Source organism: Vombatus ursinus, unplaced genomic scaffold, assembly GCF_900497805.2.
Source record: "Vombatus ursinus unplaced genomic scaffold, bare-nosed wombat genome assembly UNPS02014814.1, whole genome shotgun sequence".
NCBI classification, from domain to species: Eukaryota; Metazoa; Chordata; class Mammalia; order Diprotodontia; family Vombatidae; genus Vombatus; species Vombatus ursinus.
In genome coordinates, this window is record NW_020954592.1 from 7,309,139 (window position 1) to 7,333,679 (window position 24,541).

Here is a 24,541-nt window from a genome sequence, read left to right on the forward strand (position 1 = left end):
ACAACTGAAATAACTGAACAATCTACAACAAAACGACACAGTTGTGGCTTGGGCAAATATTAGGCGCCATGAGAACAAGGGGAGGAATCATAGAGACAGTTGCCCTGCTAGGTGAGCAGAAGGTAATGACATCCTATCCCCAAGGATGCTTTGTGTGTGGTTCCTAAACCATGGGGTTGATAAGAAAGCAATCAATGGCCAGCCCGTGGGGGTGTTAGTAAAATCGTACAAGGCACTAGGAAGCTGTCAGCCCCCTTCCAAGTCTGAGTCATCCACTAAAGCCTATAGCCCATCTGATTAATTCAGGGGATGCTACAAAGGGCAGATCACGGAGGGAAGAGGTATCATGGGCTCTTTCAAAAACCTTTATGCATGTTACTGTGGGTAAGACCAAATGGAAACCCATAGAATTACCTGAACTATCCTATGCAATTAACACCAAAAGGTATTGGGTCCCCAAGGCAGTGAAAAATGTATTTTTTTTAGTGATGTAGATGAAAGAAGCTGGAGTATGCTTTGTTATACCAGATCCTCTTACAACAACCCTGTGCTTCCTGTGAAGAAGGCAAATGGCACCTGGCAGCTTGCGAATGGGAAGAAGGTCAGTATATCTTCATCATCCTTCTGTAGGGCAACCTGAACTCCAGAGGCCTTAGATCAGATGGGAACCCAAATGAGGGACAGGGTGGGAAATCAATCCTAATAAAATCTAGGATCCAATCTGCTTAGCCAAGTTTTGGGTATACCATTGATAGGGTGCTTAGGTGCTTGTGTTTGGGTGCTTGTGCTTATACTTGGACCCCAATTTCTCCCTAGTCTCTGAAACACTGTCTCTGACAATCACTCTCCAGCCCAAGGACACTGTACCTAGCAACTACTCATGCGTGGGTCCCAGCAAGACCCTTATGTCTCTCCCTGGTGCAGCTACACAAAGCTGGGTGAGAGACTGCTGGGCTGCTTCCAATTGGAAGCCTCCCAGTTCCTTAGTAAGTTCCTGTCTTGTGAGAAAGCTTTCCCTTGTTGCAGAGCATTCTCTCATCAAGACAGAGAGAGAGAGAGGAGTGCCTTGCCCAGCCTGAGGAGTTTTGTCCTTGGCTGGCCCAAGGACTCTTCCTCCTTCCAGACTCTCAAGATCCATACCTCTGTCATCTCTCTCCCTGTCTGGTATACTCCCCATGTGTTCCCATCCATAGTTCCCAAAGACACCTAGACCTTTAGATTACCTAATCGGTATCCCTGGCATTCCTTTCCCATGCCCTTTTCCATATAAACCCTAGCTCCATCCTCAGTCTCTTGCAGATTCCTTAAGAATCCTTGCCCGCTAAAAAGCGTAACAATAAATCTTTGCAACCTTGACTTAAAGAATGCTTGAGTCTGTGAATTCATTCCAGACGACCCCATCCTGTACTTCAGCCTTTCAGGGGGCTTAGCCTCTCAGACTGCAACACCATGGTTTGGGAAAACCCAAAGGATTCTAGGCAAAATTTATAATCAACACTGACTCTTGCTTCCCCATGATCTAAGCCATAAACCCAGAGACTTATTAGATTCTTCAAGTTGGAAGAACTCGAACTTCCCACTTGGTATCCTGATCCCCCCCCCCCATTTACTGAGTCACCTGCAAGTCTACCCTTTTCAAGTAAGACCAGAATAGGCTATGGCTTTGAAATCTCTCCCGTAGACTATTGAGCTGCCTCTATGACCCTGAAAAACTTATGTTTCTGGAGGTCCCTCTCCTTAAAAGTTTGAGGGGGCTAGAATAAGAAACTTAGCCTTATGGAGCTCCAAATTCCCCAGCAGACTCACTATACCACTTTTGAAAAGCAGTTGCTTGCCTGTTCCTAAAGCCTAGTTTCTACCAAACAGATGATTTAGGGTCATACAATTACCCTTCATCCAGAGTTGCCTATTATGGCTTGGGTAATGCAATATAGCCCCTTAACCAAAAGTGGGTAAAGCACAGGAGACTTCCATGACTAAATGGAAATTGTGTGGTTCAGTCATTTTCAGTCATGTCTGACTTTTTGTGCCCCCGTTTAGGGTTTTCTTGGTAGAGATACTGGACGGGTTTGCTATTTCCTTTTCCCTGGATTAAGGCAAACAGAGGCTAAGTGATTTGCCCAGGGTGACTGAGGTCGGATTTGAACTCAGGTCCTGCTGACTCCAGGTCCAGCACTCTCTCCATTGAGTCACCTTTCTGCAAACAGAAACTGCAGACTTGAAGGTTAAAAATCACAGTTGCCTCGGTCCCTTCAGTGTTAGTACCCTTCACAAACAGGTGGAAACTATGCTAAAGACTGAGGTCTCCATTCCAGTCCAGACCCTGGAAGCCTGTCTCTTCTGTTGGCCTAATGAGCTTCCACCTGTAAGGACTTGGGTCCTGGGAAATGACATTTTGCCTGATTTACCAATTGCTCGATCCATGTGAGAAAGGCATACATGGCTGGATTTCACCAGGCACTAATCTGGTAACAGGGTATACTCTAAGGAAAAGGAGCCCTGACAAGTGGCCTTAGCTCCACTTTGCATGCCTAGCATGTGAGGTGACAAGAAAGATCTTCATCTACACTAATTCCTGGGCAATAGATATAGGTCTGGCCAAGTGTTCTGTGGCTTGGAGAACAAAAGACTAGACAATCAAAGGTTCTCCTCTTTGGAGTCAGAACTAATGAAATAATTTTGCCCATGCCTCCCACAGCACACCTTTTTTTGTGGGTAGATCAGTTCCCATCAGAAACATCATATATTAAATAACCAGGTTGGAGCTGTTACAAGAGCAGCAGAGTTTGAAGGTTAAGTCTATTGCCAATCTGGACATAGGGGTGGTGATGCCACAGTGTGCTGGGCATAAGGACAAGGCAGCTCTTCCTACCCACCTAGGATCCTCGTACCAATTGGCTCATCCACCTAACCCTTGACCACCAACCACCAAAGAGTTTATTTTTTCAAAAGAGTGAGTCTTTTAAGAAATCAAGAGGTGACCTCCTCTCTCTCCTTTGTAGAAGTCACCTTTTGACTTATTATTGACTATAAGTTGCAGAGAAGGTGCATACTGTCATTGATAGAGGGAATTTGCTCATGGGGATTTCATTATAGCAGTAAAATCCTATGGAATGCTCATACCAAGAAACCCATCTAGGCAATAAGCAAATATTGGGGTGAGAGGAAATAGGAGTGGTCAAATAATCCTGATCACTCCCATCCCACCTTACCATTGTGTAACATAAATGTGTATATGTTTGTGTAGGGTATTACAATATATGTACACATATGTAATGTGTATGTTTATATGTATATTAGTGTATATGGGTGTGTATCACACAGGCCTATAATCCAGACAAAGCGCTTTAGGAAAACGTTGCAAAGGTGAGAATACTTTCAGCTGAGACAACTAGGGAAGTCTGGCTAAGGGCAGGAGGTGATACCTAAAATGATTCTGCAAAGCAAAATGCTATGATATCTGAGGAAGAAATGGGGGTTGAATCAGACAAATTGCCATCAACCCTGACATGATCATTAACTTTCGTTTTCTCCTCTTGTCCAATAAACCTACTTTTGTCTAATGGAGCAATGTTACTAATTACGTAGTTATTATGAAGGAAATATATTTTACCACTAGGGTGCAGTATTTCCACACAAATATAACTACTGACACAATTAGACCTACCCACAAATAGCTGCACCCTTATCTGGAAAAGGTTTGTGGAAGTTGGGGGACATGAATTCTAACGCTCTTCTAGTGGCCTGATTATAAAATACATTCCCTTGGAAAAGTAATACCACTCAGAAATCTATTGATAGGTGAAAATAACTCCTTCATGCAAATAAGCCGGCTAAAACATCTGTAGCTGACAGTGCCATCTTGTCCAACCTCTTTATTTCACAGAGGAAGTTAAGTAATTTACCCAAGTCTTAGAAATTGCAAGTGACAAAGGCAGGATTCAAACCAAGGGCTTCTGACCCCAGATCTAGTATTCTCTCTTCCGTGCTCCCCTGCACATCCTTTGGAATTCTCCGAGCACCGGAAACTATTATATTCTGCCTTGTATTAGCATTATTTGGATTATCTTCCCTACAGGGAGTTGTCTCATTCATTCATCTTTTATATTGCTCTGGATAGGCATGAAACGTAGTAGGCCCACCTTCTACAGAAGCAAAACAAAACAAGGCAATAAGTACTCATTAAGCCCTTACTATGTGTCTGGCACTGAGCCAAGAACTGAGGGAAAAAATACAAACAAAAAGAAAGATAGTGCCTGCTCTCAAGAAGCTTACAATCTAACAGGGAAAAAAACACACAAAAGCTAAAGGGGTGGAGGGTGAGAGAGGTTTGGAGGGGAGGAGGAATGCCCCAGGGTGAGAAAGCTCCAGGAGCTTCAGGAAGGAAGTTCCAGGGTGAGAGGGAAACTGAGGCAGACTGGTGAAGTCTTGAGAGTCAGAAACAGAACCCAGAGAGGAAGGAAGCATGGCTGTCCTGGTCCTGTCTCCAAAATGGATATTCTGAGAGGATCTTGCCAATGGTAGAAGGGGCAGGAGAGGGTGAGATATGTTCCAGAGGTCCCAGGCCATGAGGGAAGTTCCAGAATGAGAGGGAAACTGAGTCATGGTGACAAAGCCCTGAGAATCAGTAGCACAGCCAAGAGGGGAATGAGAAATCACCAAACTGCTAGAAGAAACAACTTTGACAGCAAAATACAACCATATACACAGAGAGTGAAGCTAGGAAAAAAAGTCACAGTTTCTAATCCTTAGTTTTATGGATAAGAACTAGCCCATATTCTGTGTATATGAAAATAACCAATGAACCTTCTGACAAAGGAAATTATTCTAATTATCAACCCACAATATAATATGTATTTGTACATGCTGTTATTTTGGGAGCACATTTGCTAAGTGGTGGAGAGGATACCTCATATTAAGAAGGTTATTGAATCCATCCTTATTCTTTTAGAATAAGTTAATGCATGTTTGCAGTATGGGCTTTCCATAAGCTACTCATAAAACTACTTCAATCACCAGGAGCTGTATTTTATGAATCTACTGTATTGTTTATTTAAAAGCTATTGTTATGTTCCAAATTGTGCTTTAAAATGTTCAGGATGGAGAAGAGTAGAAAAAGCACCTTCCTCCATTTAATAGAAAAAGGGAGGAGCAGGTGCTATCAGGGCAGAACGTTGCATATACTTCTAGAAATCTAGATGCATTCACTTGTTAGTTTTACCTAAAGGCTTTTCATTAAGGGGTCAGGAGGTGGGGAAATAGGTGGCATATTTGGAAATAAGTCCAAAAGAACCCCACAATAGGCCAATTGCTGTTTGAGGGCCATCTTCAAATTGCCAGGCTCCTGTGCTCCAGCTCAGAACTCAAGCGTCAGTTTGGGACCCTGGACTCCTGGCTGGTGAGTATTCCCCTTCTCCTGCTCAGACTCAGACCCACTCAGCCATCTTCTCGTCGTACGCCATGTTACTGCTCGTGTGCTAGGGACACATCCTCTTCCAACTCTAGGTCTGAGAACAACAACCTTAACAACAAAACTACCATTTCTGGAAATGACACATCGCTTGCCCTGTGACTAATCACCACATCTTCAACTTTCTTGTCCAAAGTGATACCACTCCCCCTCTATGTGTTTTCTTCCTATATTAGGACGGAAGCTCCTTGAGGGCGGCGGCTGGCTTGCTTGCTAATATCTGTATCCCCAATGTTTAGCACAGTGCCTGGCATGTAGCAAACACTTCATAAATGCTTTTTCGTTCATTTGATGTGCTGTTGTTCAATTGTTTCAGTTGTGCCCAATTCTTTGTGACGCCATTTGGGGTTTTCTTGGTAAAGATACTAGAGTCATTTGCCATTTTCTTCTTCAGCTCATTTTATAGATAAGGAAACTGAGGCAAACAGAGTTAAATGACTTTTCCAAAGTCACATAGCTAGTAAGTGTCTGAGGCCAGATTTGAACTTAGGAAGATGAGTCTTCCTGACTCCAGACCTGGCACTCTGTCCACTGCACCACTTGTTCAGTGTGCAAGGGAACATAAATTACTGGGGCTGAATTTAAACTCAGGTTTTCCTGACCCCAGGGCTGGTGCTCTATCCACGGAGTCACCTAGCTACCGCTGCTGCTTGTTTTTGTACAGCCCAAGAGCAAAGAATGTTTTTTACATTTTAAGAGATTTTTTTTTATGTTTAAAAATATTAACAACATTCTTAGTTCATAGTAATACTAAAACACGCATGAGGAAGGATTTGGTGCTTGGTTCCTTATACCAGGGGTCTATACAACTTACAATTTATAACAAACTAAAAATAGATGCACAACCTGAATATAAAAGGTTACATTATTTAAAAAAATTAGAAGAGTATGAGAACCAGGACTAGGAAAGGATTATTAATTAAATAAAAATTAAGAGAGGATCACGAAAGGATCCATTACAAAATGGACACTTTGTATTACATAAAAGTTATATTTTTATATACAGGAAGCTAAGTGGTGCAGTGGAAAGAGCACCAGGCCCAGAGTCAGGAAGACTCAGCTTCCTCAGTTCAAATCTGGCCTCAAACATTTAGTAGCTGTGTGACCCTGGGAAAATCACTTAACTCTATTTGCTTCAGTTTCCTCATCTGTAAAATGAGCTGGAGAAGAAAATGGCAAACCACTCCAGTATCTTCGTGAAGAAAACCCCAAATGGAGTCACAGAGTCAGACATGACTGAAAACACTGAAACAACAACAATAAAAAATTATATAAAATCAGTAAATCCAGAAGAAAAAGAGGCAAAACATTTGCCTCAAATATCATAAGTAAAAGTCTACTACCCAAGATATTCAGGAAATTGATTTAAATATCTAATTGCCATGGACCATTCCCTAATAGATAAGAACAAATAATTTTCAAATGAATTTCAAACTAAACAATCACATAAAATATGTTCCAAGCCATTAAGAGAAATGTAAACTATAACAACTGTGAGGTTTTACCTCATACCCAGAAAATTAGCAAAGATGACAAAAAATGGAAAGAGTCAGTTTTGGAGGGGATGCTGGAATTTAGATACACTAATAATTTTTCTGATACCTGGAAAACCTAATTAATAACCAAAGGATTGTTGAGTGAATATAGAATCACAGGAGTTTTATGGTGTTGGGCAGTGATGCACCAGTGAATGTTTAACAACCAGCTTTTGGGGGGGGCGGGGAAAGTGTATTCATGACACATTTTTTAAGCTTAATCTGAATTAATGTTTTCTATGTCACTTTCTTACACCTAGAAATCAACAAAACAATAAATCAAGCCCCGGTTTATACAGTCTGTCAATTTCCAAGGTGTAAATGCACATTGAAAATGTAATGATCTACTTGAGAATTGGTAGAGCTGGCTCCAACACACCCCTGGTTAGAATATTTTTTTTTTTTTTATAAAGCTGTGGTAGCTGAAAAAAGTTATTTTCTCTGCTCTAGAAACATACTGTTTAAGTTGACTCATATCAGCTGGTCAGGAATCCTCTCCTTGGACAGTGTTGGCCACACACTGAAAAAGTCTCACTATCGAGCTCCCATTTTTTTTTGCACTTAATGACCTCATCAGAAGACTATTGTTATTCAAAAGGTCTTTGTTTCTGGGAGATCCTAAAGTTTTTGTTTTTGTTTTTTTAGGCAATTGGGATTAAGTGACTTGCCCAGGGTCACACAGCTAGTAAGTGTCCAGTGTTTGGTCTGAGGCCAGATTTGAACTCAGAGGTACTCCTGACTTCAGGGCCGGTGCTTTGTCCACTGCACCATCTAGCTGCCCCAAGATCCTAAAGTTATTAAAAGGGCTTCTCAGAGGTGATCGGCCTGTTCTCCTGTTTAATCTTTGACTGGCTTCACTCGCAGTGTCTATACAAAATACACACACACACACACGCACACACACACATATATACATATATACACTATAATATGTGTTTATATGTATATATGTATGTGTGTGTGCGTGTGTGTGTGTATGTATATATACATACATATATATATATGTTGTTGTTGTTATTGAATCTTTTTTTTCAGCCTTTTGTGATGCCCTTTAGGATTTTCTTGGCAGAGATACTGCAGTGGTTTACCATTTCCTTCTCCAACTCATTCTACAGATGAAGAAACTGAGGCAAACAGGTTTTAGTGACTTTCCCAGGGTCACACAACTAGCTAGTAAGTGTCTAAGGCCAAATTTGAACCCAAGAAGATGAGTCTTCCTGACTCCAGGCCCAGTACTCTGTGTGTGTGTGTGTGTGTGTGTGTGTGTGTGTGTGTGTGTGTGGTGATGGACAAATGCTGTGGGTGATTTTCCCTGTGTACATAATTAGGCTGAATTCTTTTGAGTAATTATGGATTTCATTTAGAAAGGAATTCAACGTCCCAAGTTTGACGTAATCTGTACAATGTCACCCACAGACAGGATCTTCTGGAGCACCTTGACTTTCTTTTTTTTTTCACTTAGGGCTATACTGGATCCACTTCCTGTTGGAGGCAACCAATTTTGGTAAGCATACATCTCTCTGATTTGTGCCTCACTTGATACTAATAATTAAAGAGTCCTTAAACAATATTATATTTGTTGTTACAAATTTCCAGGAGCCTGGTACGGTTTTTTGGCCTGGGAAACTTATATGTACAATGAATATACCCAGGCATTGTCCTAGGTTCTCACACTAGCCCCTATTGATGGTCAAAATGTAACCAAAACTGCAATTCTGGGTTTTAAATAGACTACAGATCTCAAGGTCATTTCAAACAATAACCCCTGCATTTGGCTCATATCTAAGTATGTTCAACCAAGGCAAAAAGGCCATTGTCTCCCAGGCTAACAGAAAAACAAATATAAAAGAAACTTTATTTAATCTGACCAAAACAAAAAAGCAAAAACAAAAACAAAACCCACAAAGTACTTTCGTTGTCATTTAGTCATTTCAGTAGTGTCTGACTCTTTGTGACCCCATTTTGGGTCTTCTTGGCAAAGATACTGGAGTGGTTTGCCATTTTCTTCCCCAATTCATTTTACAGATGAGGAAACTAAGACAAATGAGGTTAAATGACTTGACCAGGATCACACAGCTAGTAAATATCTGAGGCCAAATTTGAACTCAGGTCTTCCTGACTCTAGGCCCAGTACTGTCCACTTTGCCACCTAGCAAGTCCTTGTACCCAAGCTAATAGATAGTCAAGGCACTTATCTTTAAGAAGTTGAGTCTTACCTCCCCCACTACTCTGTAGCTCTCTAAACTTATAAAACTACCTTGGGAAGAGTCCTCCCGAAGAGAAGGAACTTAGGGTTGCTAGAGATATCCGTCCTTGCAGTTGGCCTTATCTCCCAGGGACCTATATAGAAGGTAAGGCTAACTACAAGGAAGGATATCTCTAGCAACCCTAAGGGGGGTAGGCAATGGGGTAGGCCCAGGGTCACACAGCTGGTAAGTGTTATGTGTCTGAGGTCACATTTGAACTCAGGTCCTCCTGAATCCAAGGCCAGTGCTCTATCCACTGCACCACCTAGCTACCCCTAAAGCCTCTTCTTGTACCATGATTCCCAGGATACCAGGCTTCGCATGCAGGAGTGAGGAATATGCTTCCCTTTGGATCTCACAAATGAGTTTCTATCACCTATTTCATATTGGCTTAGGGTAATGTTGTGCTATCTGATGTTCTTTCATTCTCAGCACCCTGGTAGGGTATCTCCCACACGTATTAATGTCTCCTATGGGCCTAAAGGCTCAGAAAGGCACTCCAATCTCTTTCCCATAGTCGCAGTCCACCATAATTTCCCTGAATCAGCTAGTTAATTCAAATTACACAAAGTGCTTTCTGAAATATCGCTGAGGTATATCTTTATATCTTCAAAGTCATTAATTAAGTAGGAAAAATTAAATCATGGACCCCCTGAGATTAAAAGAATTTTAATTTGTGAATTGACAAAACATAAAGTCAATGACATCTTTCACTATGCGTATGCTTCATAAATAGGAAAACTTCATTTTAAAAATATCCACTGTTATACAATAAAACCTACAAAATTATTCATTACCTTTTTACTTAGTGGTTCCATTACCAACAATTGATGAATCACTGAAAAAAGAAATGCAGCTTATAAATGTAAACAACTTTGGGATAGAGACTTTGATTTCTGTCTTTGTATCTCTAGCATTTGGCATAATGCTTACCTATAGTAAACATTTAATAAGTGTATTTGATTGAGTGATTAATTAATAAATTAATATAATTATTGTGCTATAAGAAATGAAGATAAAGAATTCAAATAAATATAAGAAGATATGAAGGATTATAGAGTAAATAAAATAGAATCAATCTTTATCTCCATTCATATCAATGTCTGTCTATATCTCTATCTATAGATATATTCTCACTGACAACCATTATGCAAATAATTAAGTAACAACAAAATTCAGAAAAATATACAGAAAAGATTTAAAAATTCAAAAGGAACCTAGAAACAACCAAGATATCTGTAGCTGCCATGTTAAATATAAGCATCTAACAAAAATAAACCCTAAATAATGGAGGTTTGTAGTTTCATGTAAATTGTTTTTGTTCTTGTCTGCATATTTGAATATTTGTGTTCATTTATGATATAGTATTTATAATTTTAAAAAATTCTTACTAGAAAAAGTCTACTATATGCAGGTTGAATCAAAGAGACTAGTATTAACCCAGTATTAACTAATTAATCAATGGACCAAAAAAAAATAGCAAATTTATAATTAAGACAATTTTAAAAGAAGTAGTATAATATACATAAACTATTTTGCATTTTGTTTTGCAGTGTGATATATGTCTAATTAGCAATTTTCTACATGAATTACAACCTTGAATCCCAGTTACTATTATTTCAGAGCTCTCAAAAAGTTATCACCATATCAGGAAAATTCAAGACAAAAATTAGAAAATCCTCACATAGGCACCTCCTTCCTAGTTGATCACTAAGTCTAAAAAGTGAAGAGGATAAAGAGCAGGAAATGAGAAAGAGTTAGTAAACCTACTTCAAAGCTGTTAGAGTTAGGTTTAAAATTAAAGTGAAGGCATAAACAATTCCTGCAAAAGGGTGGGGCCAAACTCCAGGGAAGCTGAAAGGATAGGATAGGTAGAAAAAGTGCCTTTGGTAAACAGCTGAGAGAATTCAATTCAATTTAACAATGATTTATTGATCCTGAGCTGGTTACAACCTCTTAGTGACCTAGGCAACCTTGACACGATTAGCTGCAGATGTAGCCTTTATAGTTGGGTCCCCCAAAACAAAGCCAGCTGTTTCTCCCCTTTAGAGGTACTGCTAGAATGCAAGAGGATGGGCTACCCTTTTCTAATATTATCAGACAAGTCGCCATCCTGGTATTTTCTCCCCTGTGTTGGGGGTATTTTCTCCCCTATACTGGCCCTATGGGTCAATGACTCTTGCCCCAGTATCATTTAAATCAACTAGCATCCATTAGCTTAAGAGTTATTTACTGGGAAGATACAGCAAGAGAAGAAATTATAAAGCATTTCCCCTCCCAGCATCTGGAGAGGAGGGGACATACTCTCCCCTACACCATCTCAGTCCCTTGGGAGAGTAGGCTCAGACTTAGACTAGTTGCCACATAGTGCAGCATAGCCAATGGAAATGTCACTGCTCTCTCTTGGCTGCCTTCGATTCAGAGCTATGCTGGGTCAACCAGGTCTCTCAAGACTTCACAAATGAACTCAATGTCCACCATAACTCCAGAGGCTTAGTCTCTCAACATTTTTTTTTTTTTTAGTGAGGCAATCGGGGTGAAGTGACTTGCCCAAGGTCACACAGCTAGTACATGTCAAGTGTTTGGTCTGAGGCCGGATTTGAACTCAGGTCCTCCTGACTTCAGGGCCAGTGCTCTATCTATTGTGCCACCTAGCTGCCCCCTTCTAACTTTTTAAAGTATGTCAGGTCAAAGCCCAGTAGAATACTTCTTCACCTAAAAGCAAGAAAGAACAAGACACTGAGTCAAAGGACAGAGGCCTATATTCATGGGCCGCAAGTTGGCCTCTGTGGGGAAGGTCTGAGGTCTTCTTTCCCCTCCTCTTTACTTCCCCATGTAACTTACTTCCTCAGGAAAACCAGCTAAGTCGGAAAGAGGGACTTAGGCTGCCCCAGGCGGATGTTTCATATGCCTCTCAAGGTCTACTCACCACCAAAAGGCCCCACCTTGACCATGAAGTAAGCAGACTGGAAACAGAATACCTACACATATTCTCAATCTGGGAGTAGAACTCTTCCATTACAGATCCTCATGGTTTTCCAGAAGCAGGCTCTACTGTCTACAAGACACTAAGTTATACATTCATTTGAAAAATAATAAACACAGGCATCAATAGTATATTAATGTATATACAGGTGACCTACTAACACTGATTCCATTTGAAATAATTTGCACATTCAAAGTATAATACAGCCATAGAAGGGGCAGGAAGAGAATCTATGCCCCAAAACTCGTTCCTACTCATTCTTTCCTGGCTTGTGACTCTTAATCTGTCATGTTATCCTTATAAAAAAGAGAGAAAGACAAAGCTAAGTTAGTTGGATATTGAGCTGGCTGAACAAACAGATTCACAGCATAGTAATAAATGGGTTAATGTCCACTCAAAAGGAGGTAAATAGTAAGAACGGCCCAAAGATCTGTCCTTGGCCATGTTCTGCTCAACACTTTCACCAATAACTTTTATGAAGATGCAGATGCATCCTTATCATATTTGCAAATGGCAGGAACCTGAGAGGAATAACTTACACATTGAAAGAGGGCCTCAATAAATCAATTAATCATCATTTATTAAGCACCTACTATGTGCCAGCAGAATCAAAAAAGATCCAACAGACTGAATGATGAGCCAAATCTAATAACATTAAGTTTAATAGCAGTATATGCGCGGCACCCTCTCTGGGCTCACTCTCCCAATCCACACTGACACTGGTAGGTTGGGGTCCCCAGAAGGTAGGTGACTACTTCTCCCCTCAGATTTTTTAGGGGTAGGGTAATTAATTAATCAATCAACAAATATTTATTAAGTACCTACTATGTGCTAGGGTCATGGGAACCCAACGGCAAAAATGAAATGGTTTCTGCCCTCAAGGAGCTCACATTCTATAGGGTGAAAACAATTACACACACAAGTATATACAAAATAAAATCCAATACTTTTATTGGAGGGGGCAGTAGCAGCTAGGAAGGAAGGCCTCTTGTGTGAGGTGACATTTGAACTTTGAAGAAAACTAGGGATACTTTGAGGAAGAGGCAAGGTGATAATATATTGCAGGTATGTGGGGCTAGCTTTTCCAAAGGCATGGAGCTGGAGAAACCATTTCTCTTCATTCTCTAATTATTCTCCTTATCCCACTTGGCACCATGCTGAGGAAGGCCTTCACTGTCTCTACTCTGTTGGCTCAACACAACTGACATTAATAAGGGAATGAGTTTCTCAGGGAGTACCTCTTTCATAGTTGAGAAGTTGACTTCAGGAAAAAGAGATCTCTATTTTTGCAGAAATCATTGAGATAGAAGACAGGAACATTGACAGTGAGTTGACTGTAATTGAAAGGAAAAAAAAATTTTAAGATATTGGTATTTCTCCTGAAAAGTCAACAAGTGCACCAGAAAGTTAAGCAAATTATAATATTAATAAGCAAATTCCAGTGCCCCCAGAAGCAGGTGCCTCATTCCAGGGACAGAAGAAATAGGTTTAATGACAAGCGACATGCAGGTTTTTTAAAGGTAATTTATCTTGGCAAATGGAAAGAATTTGACCTCTTTGTGTTTGCTTTTTTTAAAATTTAGAAATTTTTACATTAATTTCATACTACTGGCCTGGTTGCTAAGGAAGTAAAAGTATATATTATCCTTAGGCTTATTCGATCCGTATCTTTTTCCCTGCTCATGGCTCCTGCCTCATGACTGATAAATCCATTTTTGCCCCCATTTTTCACCATATTCTTGTAGGATAATGTTCAAATAGTCATAGCCATTTTTAAATAACAAATATACATGTCAAGCAAAACAAATTTTTTCAGTAACTATATATAAAAATGCATATTACTCATCTCACACTCTAAATCCATGACCTCTCTATAACGGATAGAATAGTTCCTAATTGAGTCATGAATGTTCGCCGTATTGATCATAGTTCTTACGGCTTTCAAAGTGTTTTGCTTTTATGGTGTTGTTAAATAAACTGTTCTGGTTCTGCTCATTTCATTCTTTGTTCATTTATAAAAATTCTCAAAATTTTTCATTTTTATAATATTCATATTGGCCCCTATGCACCATTTGTACTAACAAACTCAGCTATCCTTACAAGTTATCTCATTTTATTCTTACAACAACTTTGTAAGACTCATATTATTATTAATTCCCATTTTACAGATGTGGAAACTGAAGCCTATGATTTCATGTGGCCTGTGATTTTAAATTATGGCACTTCCCTGAATATGACTGCTCCTTTCTATTTAGAAGAAATTTAAACTTTTTAAATTAAATTTAAAATTTAAAAATTAAAACCCATTTTAGATATTCAAAAGGGCATATCAAAGAACAGGGATTTTTATTGTTTTCACCTGTTATATTCACAAGGAAAACCCCTTCTGGCCTCCAAACTTTAAGTTTAGGCTTACACTTAAGGAACCTATAGCCTCAAGTCAGTGAGTCTGACTCACTGGCCATTACCAATGCTTGCCTATAGGTGGCAGCAGCAGCTCTCTGCACAAACAACCAGAGCTCTTAAGCTGCCATTAGCCTTGGTTTTTAGGAAAAAAAAAAAAATGTCTGAAAGTGAAGTTTATTTGTTTATTTGGAAATCTGGAGTCTCATCTGATTGTCACATTTATGTTTCCAACAAATAGTAATAGTGAAAGATAGCGTCTGTAGAAACAGGTTGTTCTAGTGATTAAGCAACTTATTTTGTGTGACTGTGAGTCATACAATGTTATCAGTTGAGTTACCAATAAGGCAAATAATGAATGGAGGAGGAGAAGAATCTCCTAATCTTCTAATCAATCAACAGACATTTTTAAAGCTGCCTACTATGCACCAGTCACTGTCCTTGGCATTGGGATTATAAATACAAGGGATAAAACAATACCTAGTTGGAAAACTCCCCTTTTTGTTTCAACTTTTTGTAACCTTAATGGAAAACTTGATCTCACAAAAGTGTGCTACTGTCTCCTTGCTCCATGAATATTTCCTTGTTACCTACTGGAAGCCTGAACAATAGAAAAGGTAGATGGAAATTTTAAAATATTTTATATATATATTTTTATGTATGTATATATATAATTTTACATGTAAGTATATATACACACACATATATATATATATATAAAATATGTGCCCCTTATGTTCATCGGACATACACCCATCAAAAATGTTTTGTCACCTATTACTTCATTGCTTTTTATAATCTACTGCACAACCTTGATTATGTTTAAAACCAGAACTGAAACATTTCAAATGACCTTTTAGCATCCAGTTGACAGATACTGAAAATGGATGGATTAGAATCAAATTTAAAGCAAAATCAAAACTTGATCAACTTCCCTTCTTTTCCATGAAAAAAAAAGGAACAAATAAATTTTGTTTTAATCTAATGTCTGCTTTGTTTTATATCTTTCTAAGGGGTCACTTTATTTGGCATTTTTCAAACTCTTTTTAAAGTAAGCAGCCTATCACTAAATCACTATTTAGGTTTCATAGTAGATAGCTGAGGCAAACAGTGACCTGCCCAGGATCACACAGCTAGGAAGTGTCTGAGACCAGATTTGAACTCACAAAGATCAGTCTTCGTGACTCCAGGCCCAACACTCTATCCATTGTGCCACATAAGCCCTATTTTACATGAGGAGAATTTTAGGCCCAGGGACTTTTTTTGCTTATAGTAAAATATTATTAGATTATAAGCCTATTGAGTACAGGAATGAAGTCTCACTTATCCTTTTATCTCTCCTAGCACCTAATATAGTTTATTACCCATATTTACTTTAATACAGATTATAGTCCCCCTGTCCTTAGCCAGTGGTCTTTGTGAATTTCTATGGCTAAATAAACTCATCACCCTCTATCTGTCGGGGTATGTCTGAAACACACATAGAGAATGGACAGTGAATTGGACCTCGATTTGAATATGAGGAGGCAAGCTGGCTAGAATGCATTTGAAAAGTTTTGTCCAGGGCTTTTAAAGACTGTAAGTTTCCCCCTGAAACAATAGTCCATCTTTTAAACATCAATGTTCTTTCAGTGATTCTGGGAGTCGTAGAATATTAGTACAATTTCTTAAGAATTCAAGTTGAGAGTTAGAAATAGGCAACAGAGGCACAAATAGTCAGGCATAATAGATCACTAAGGTAGAATTGTACAGAAGGGACATGAAGGATATCATCAGAGAGATATAAGCCCAAAGAATAAGGTGGGTTGGCAAAAATAAGGTTTAACAGATGTGTTTCATTAGTATCCATGCAAATCAGGAGATTTAGAACAGCAAGTATTCAAACTTTTTGCTCTCAGAACCCCTTAACCCTTAAAAATTGTTGAAGATCCCAAAGAGCTTTTGTTAATGTGGGTTATGTTTATCAGTATTTACCAAACTGGAAGAGGAAACTGAAAAATTTTAAAACACTTATTTAGTTAATTCATTTAAAAACAACTAATAAACTCACTGAATATTAACATAAATAAGATAACTGTGGCTTAGGGGAGGAGAGGAATGCCTGAGGTTGAGGTCCTGGACAGAATTCAGAAAATAACAGTGGAGAGGACCTGAGGTCTAGGTGCCATTACCCAGAGCTCAGGATTAAAATCTATTTACAATAATAAGCTGTTAAAAATAAAATAAAAATAAAAACGAGCAAAAAAGGAAAAAGAACCTGACCATAGGTAGCTACTATGGTATAAAAGAAGATCTGTGTTCATATTCAGAGAAAGATAGTGAGGGGAAAAAAAAAAAGCCACTCCTACTCCAAAGAGTAACATGTGATCACAAGCCCAAAAATAACTGTTTTCTAAAACAACAACAACAAAATTACTGAGAATGGCCTTGTTTTACATATTTTGCAAATGTCTTTAGTGCCTGCCTTAACAAATGGCAGCTGGATTCTCCTATCTGTTTCTGTGTTCAATCTGTTAAGATATGTGGTTTGGGTTGAAGTCTACGAAGAAAACCCAGCCTCATACAGATATGTGGTTGGAAAAGGGAGGCATAATTTAATTTAATAGGCAAGTAATGTCTTAGTACTTTATGAAAATGGTTTTGACTTCATAATTTTGAACCTCTGAAAGGGTCTATGGGCAGCACTTTAAGAACTCCTAATGTAGAGCAGCACTTTTTTTTTTTTGAGGCAGTGGGGGTAAAGTGACTTGCCCAGGGTCATTAGAGCATCAATTCTTAAACTGTGGGTCATGACTCTATATCGGGCTGTGAAAAATTTGGCAACAGTGATAGGTTTCTGAACATGCAACAACCAAAAATTAATTCAAAATCAAACACTTAATGAATTCGAGGTGTTTCTGGCAGCACTTGCACATCTTACATTGGGCAGCTTCACTGAAGCCTTGGTTCTGAACACAAAGCATGCACACTTTGCATTGCGCATGCCCTCAGACCACACAATGCCAATGAAAGCTGCCAAAACCGAAAAGGGGTCCAGTGGGAAAAGTTTAAGAAGCCCAGATATGCAGGAAGGCTCTTAGTCCACTGGATGGACTGAATGAGGAGGATTTAAAAGAGACTATGACAATCAGAGTAGCTCAGGATTAAGTGGGGCTGGATTGTAATCTATTCTATCAGAGGGACTGTCAGGGAGTCAGGAAAAGTAACCCTTTAGACTGCCTCCTTAGGCATGCTAAAGTTTCACATCTGCATAGGCAGGGACAGTAATAATAGTATAGAGTTTCATAGTTACACTTTCCCCACAATCTTATGAGATGGTAGAGCAAGTATTATTAGTCCTATTTTTGTTGTTCAGTTGGTTTTTTTTGTCTTTTTTTTGGTTTGTTTTTGTTTTTTGTTTTTTTGGTGAGGCAATTGAGATTAAATGACTTGCCCAGAGTCATCCAGCTAGTAAGTGTTATGTGTCTGAGGCCGAATTTGAACTCAGGTCCTCCTGACTTCAGGGCCGGTACTCTATCCACTGCACCACCTAGCTTCCCCTTGTTCAGTCGTTTTTCTGTCGTGTTTGATTCTTCACAGCCCCATTTGGGGTTTTCTTGGCAAAGATACTGGAGTGGTTTGCCATTTCCTGCTCCAAGTCATTTTACAGATGAGGAAATTGAGACAAACAGGGTTAAGTGACCTGCCCTGGGTCATACAGCTAGTAAGTGTCTGAGGCCAGATTTAAACTCAGAAAGATGGGTCTTCCTGACTTCAGGCCTGGCATTCTGAGCCACCTAAGCCCTATTTTACATCTTGAGAATCTTAGGCCCAGGGATATCATATGATTTGCCCCCAAAGACCAGACCTGGGTTTCAATTCAGCCTCTGATATTCAATAGCTAGGTGACCATGGGCAAGTCACTTTGACTCTCAGTTTCTTCATTGTAAAATGAGGAAGTTGGACCAAGCCTCTGAGAGGTCCCTTTCAGCTCTAAATCTATGATTCTTTGGCCTTGGTTCAAGTGTTGCCCCTGACTCATACAGCTCTGTCACCATGGACAAGTGACTTAACCCTTCATGTCCCTGCCTCTACTGGGTGTCCCCACGCCTTCGTTTAGTTTTTTCAACTATTAAAGCTTAAAACTGCATTAAGACACTCCGCATATGTGGATGGCATTTCTACACTGGGAGTTCCCATTTGGGAATGAAATCAGATTCAGCTCAAACAATAATGGCAATCATAGTGATGATAATCATATGGTGCTGATTAAAAGCAAAATAAAAAAAATACTTCTTAATCTGGTTTGTTTTTCCTGGAAACATTTTTTCTTTAAATTTTTAGTTCTTTGGTTATATCTGCAGATAATGATAAGGTTCTGATCTGAGCTCTCCTGCCTAGTAAAGAACACAACAATCCTTGTTTTAATTCCCTCCCAGATTCTCCCTTCTAACTTATTCTCCATAGCCTCCCCAAAACCATTCTTTTTGCTCCCTTAACAGCAATTTGGAAACACTGTCTCAGGGATGGCAGGGAAAGTGAAGGGGGCTGGGGTGGGGAGGATCCCCACATAGCTATAACTAGGATCCTGGATATGAGACCAGATAGGGAAAGTAACAAGCCTAGGTTAGACTCCCCTCCCTTCCTCCTGCCTCCAAGGTCTTGAACAATGCTATCTCCCCATAGTGGATACCTCAAAAAGTATGCTGCCTAAAAAAGATTGACTTTGTAGTCAGGATGGTGCAAGGGTAACAGGGCTAGGAAGGAGGCCTACACATATAGGGTACAGAAGTCTACAATAATCCATCTCCTTCTCATGAGAAGCCAATTGCCATAATAATAGTGAAAGTGGATCCTTGTCTCTCTTTTTAAAGGCAAAAGCATTGATTTTCTTTGAGGGGTGGCATTTCCACCGTGGGTAAGATGAGAGGTGAAGAAATGGTGGAAAGTGTGAAAATCATCTAAATTCCTACTTACCAGTCTGTAGATTACCTCCCCCTCACTCTTCTTCCCCCCATCCCATTCATCCAACCTCGCCTGCTTTCATCCACGTGGAAGACTACAAAGGGACCAAAACCAGACTAACTGGAAATGAGCCCTCAGAGCTGGTAGCTGGAGGACAGAAAAGCCTTCAAATATTCAGAAAAAGCCTCCAAAAAATGAAATGAAGGTTCCAAATTCGACCTTCAGGAATGAAGAAAGGACACTCTCCCAAAGAACAAGGGGAAAAGCCCATGGGCAGCCGTTGTTTAATATCAAAGAAACCTTCTACCACAACTAATCAATAGACCCATACTGCCAAGGTGTCAGGTCACCAGACTGGCAAGGGAATGGATGCCTGTTGTCAAATCCTCTTTATTCCCATCATAGAGTATGGGAGCTGGAGGATCAGAAATCATCATTCTTCTGGCTTTTTCCAAGTTGTCTCTGATTTGTCGTTCCCCAAGACAACTCTTACCTAGCCTCTAAAACTCAAATATTTTCACAGTCTCACTGACAGGTGAGTACTCCCTCCAGTGTTACAAGATAATATTAATAGACTTCCACCTGTGCAACCTTTGTGCATCTTCTCTCATAAATCCTCAATAAAGGGGCTATCCAACTTATTGGAAATCTTTCAAAATAAAAGGAGGTATAGCATAGGGGAAAGAGGACTGGATGTCATCAAGTCAAATGACCAGGATTTATGTACTTAACCCTACTTGCTACCTATATGGCTTTGGAAGAAGTCATTTAACCTCTGTGAGACTCATTTTTATTATCAGGAAAATGGAGGTGGAAGATACAACTAAATGATCCCTAAGACCCCTTCCCATGCTAAGTCTGTGATTCTGTGAGCTTATAACAAGGGGAGGAGCTCCCCCCCCCATTAAAATACTAGTGGGAAGAAGAATGTAAGAGTAGTCTCTTCCTTTCCCAGTTTCTTAGGTCCTGCATTTCTTATAAAGCTGCTATGAATCTGGTTTTGTTTCTTTCTCACTCTGGGCCCCTTCCCCAGATTGTAAGACCATCTGAAGGTGCATCCAGCCATTTGTCCATCTTCTGCGAGTGTCCTTTCTCTGGCCAAGCATTAGCTCCCCCAGCGTGTGAGCAGCTGTGTCCCCCTACCATCTGCTCTGAAACTCTTTCACTTTTAATCAAGGTTTTCCAGCATGCAAATAGTTTTGGTCTTGTGGGGTAGAGGACACAGAGTCTAGACATTGTAACCTCCAGGGATGATTTCTGAAGGGCTGATGCTTTCTCCCTAGGGTGTGGGGATATACCTAGAAGCCACCATTAGCCAAAACCAGCTAATGGCACTTCTCTACAAAAGAAAGCATTCATTAGTAGTTTTTGTTTACTGAACAGAATTGGGAAGAGTAATCTTGATGATGATGATAAAATTACATTTGATAAGAATTTATTGCATTTCTACTATGCAAGCTTTAGTGTAGTTTTTAACTATTAAAACTTAAAATTGCATTAAGACTTTGAGATGCCCTGCATTTGTGGATGGCATTTCTGCACTGGGAGCTCCCATTTGGGTACAAAATTGGATTCAGTTCAAACAATAATAGCAATCATAGTAATGATACTCATACGGTTGGTGCTGACTAAAAGCAGGATTGTAGAAAAGCTAAAATGAAATAATTCATGTAAAGCACTTTGCAAACCTTAATGTGCTATAGAAATGATAACTATAATTAATACTATTAGTGATGTAAAAAGCACATTACTGGGCACTGGTAACACAAGAGGAAACAATCACTGCCCTCAAGAGAAATGCAGCATGCACACAAATATGCAAATAAAGCATTATAAAATAATTTGGATGTGGAAGGAGTGATCACTAACAACTTGGGGGGATAGAGAAAGGCCTCATGTAAAAGATGGTAATTGTTTTGTTGTTCATCCTTGGTTCTCGAAGGGGACCAATGACATCAGCGGGTTGATACCTTGATTTGCAAATGAATTGGATTTAAGTGAGGCAGAGCTGTGAGATGACCCTTGAAGGAAGACCAGGATTCTTGAGTATGGAAGTGAGGAGGTAGTACATGCTAAACATACAGGACAGCCTGGGCAAAGGCATGGTGTTGGGACACAAAATACAAACTCCAAGTAGACTAGTTTATCTGGAATGTAGACTATATGCCAGTTGTTAAATTCAATTAATCAACGATGTGCAAGGCACTACACTAGGTGCCAGATTGTCATTCACATCTTCCATACATTAATGTATCCACAATCTCACTGATAGGTACTTCCCCTATCATTAATATATTATATATAATTATATATACTAATCATGCAATATTAATAGACTTCATCCTATGCAACCCTTCCCTGTGTTCTCCCACAAATCTTCAACAAGAGGGCTACCCAACTTATTGGAAGCATTGATCTAGCCTCTTCTTTTCTTTTCTTTCTTTCTTTCTTTCTTTCTTTTTGACAATCTGTCAAGTTTTATTGCATGAGCCAAGCAGAAGTGTATTATGTGCGGAGGAAATAGGGGGAAATTTTTTTTGGTCCCCGCCTCCCTGGACAGCTCTTTCCTAGCCTGTAGACACTCTCGCCAACACTTCCATGCTTCCTTAGTCTTGAACCAGCGAACCAGTTCAGCCAGGAACTTCTAAGCCTTATCTGCCCTCAGTTTATGAATGTGCTCCATGAGGATCTGCTTATTCTTGAACACATTTCCCTTCACCTTCAAGTACAGTCTGTAGAACATATGGCAGTCAATCTTTTTGGATTCACAATATCTTCAGAATAGACAGCACAGAATCCTCATTCTCCTCATCCAGGTCACCTTCTCAAGCACACAAATATTGGCAGTACCCTTTCTCTTACCAATGCCCATGTACTTGCCCTTCTGTCAAGTCAGAGTATTTTTCTGGCACTGGGCACTACAGTGGACAGTAACAGGCTTCCAGATGATCAGCCCATCTTTAATTAGCTTCCAGATTTGCCGATGAGAATTGGTGTTGGCAATTTCATTGGTCTCACCGGGGTCAAGCCATACCTTCTTTCCACATCAAAGGATACTAGAGGCAAGCCTCTTCTGAAGTTTGAGCATACACGTGACTGCAGTCACATGCAGAAAAGGAAAGGGTCTAGTCTTTTCATATTTCATGGATACCAGTGCAGTACTCAGGCTGACCATCATTTTTCATCTTTTCTAATAATAATAACAATAACTAGCATTTATATAGTGCTTTAACATTTGCAAAGCATTTTAGAAATATTGTCAAATTTTATCCTTCCAACTATCCTGAGGTTGCTGCTATTATTTCCCCCATTTTATATAAAGAGGTTCAACGATTTGCCCTCAGTAAGACAGCTAACAAGTGTCTGAGGTTAAATTTCAAATTAGATCTTCCTGACTCCAGGTCCATGATCTATGCATTATTCCACTTAGCTATCTAATTTGAACAGCCATCTCCTTGATAATGCCTTCTATACAGTTTTTCGCCTAGAAGTCACTGTTCTTTTTCCTCTCTTGTCTTATTTTTTTCTCAATTACATGTAAAAAATTTTAACATTTGTCTTTTTTTATTTTGATTTCCAAATTTTCTCCTTCACTTTCCCTTCCCCCCTTTTCTTATTGCTATAGCTAACATTTCTAGTATAATATTAAATAATATTGATGATAATGGGCATTCTTGCTTCACCCCAAACTTATTGATAAGGCTTCTAGCCTATCCCCATTATAGATAATATTTGCTGATGGTTTTAGATAGATGCCACTTATCATTTTAAGGAAAAGTCCATTGATTCCTATGCTCTAGTGTTTTTAGTAGGAATGAGTGTTGTATTTTGCCAAAAGCTTTTTTTGCATCTATGGAGAAAATTATATGATTCTTGTTGTTTTTGTTGTTGTTGTGGTAAATTATGCTGATAGTTTTCCTTAATATTGAACTAGCCCTGCATCTCTCATCTAAATTCCACCTGGTCATGCTGTATGATCTTTGTGATATATTGCTGCAATATCCTTGCTAGTGTTTTATTTAAAAATTTTGCATCATACTCATTAGGGAAATTGGTCTACTGTTTTCTTTCTCTGTTTTTACTCTTCTTCATTTAGATATCAGCACCAAATTTGTGTTGTAAAAACATTGTATTTGTGTTATGTTGTGTTCCCTATTTCTCCCAATAGTTCATATAGCATTGGAATAAATTGATCTTTAAATATTTCCTAAAATTAACTTGTGAATCCATCTGGTCTTGGGGATTTTGTTTTAGGGTGATCATTTATGGTTTGTTTAATTTCTTTTTCTAAGATAGGGTTATTTAACTATTCTATTTCCTCTTCTATCAATCTGGATAATTTATATTTTATAAATATCCATCTATTTCACTTAGGTTGTTTGATTTATTGGCATATAATTGGGCAAAATAGCTCCTAATAATTGCTTTAATTTTATCTTCATTGGTGGTGAATTTACCATTTTCATTTTTGATACTGGTAATTTGCTTTTCTTCTTTCTTTTTTTTGAATCAAATTAACCAATGGTTCATGTGTTTTATTGTGTTTTTTTTTTTATTCTTCATAAAACCAGCTTCTAGTTTTATTTATTAGTTCAATAGTTTTCTTACTTTCAATTTTATTCATCGCTCCTTTAATTTTCAGGATTTCCAATTTGGAGTTTAATTGTGGATTTTTAATTTTTTTCTAGTTTTTTTTTTTTTTTAGTTACATGCCCAATTCATTGATCTGCTCTTTATTTTATTGATGTAGGCATTTAGAGATATAAAATTTCTCCTAAGTACTATGTTGGCTCTATCCCATAAATTTTGGTATGTTATCTCATTGTTGGCATTCTCTTTAATGTAATTATTTATTGTTTCTATGATTCTTTCTTTGACCCACTCATTCTTTAGGATTGGATTAATTAGTTTTCAATTAATTTTAATCTATATTTTCATAGCATTTTATTGAATGTTT

The 24,541-nt window shown here is 38.9% G+C and overlaps 1 pseudogene; it reads right to left on the reverse strand.

Moving 5' to 3' along the window:
• Positions 1-11,939: 11,939 nt before the first annotated feature.
• LOC114022889 lies at positions 11,940-22,672 on the reverse strand (annotated as a pseudogene).
• Between the last annotated feature and the right edge of the window lie 1,869 nt (positions 22,673-24,541).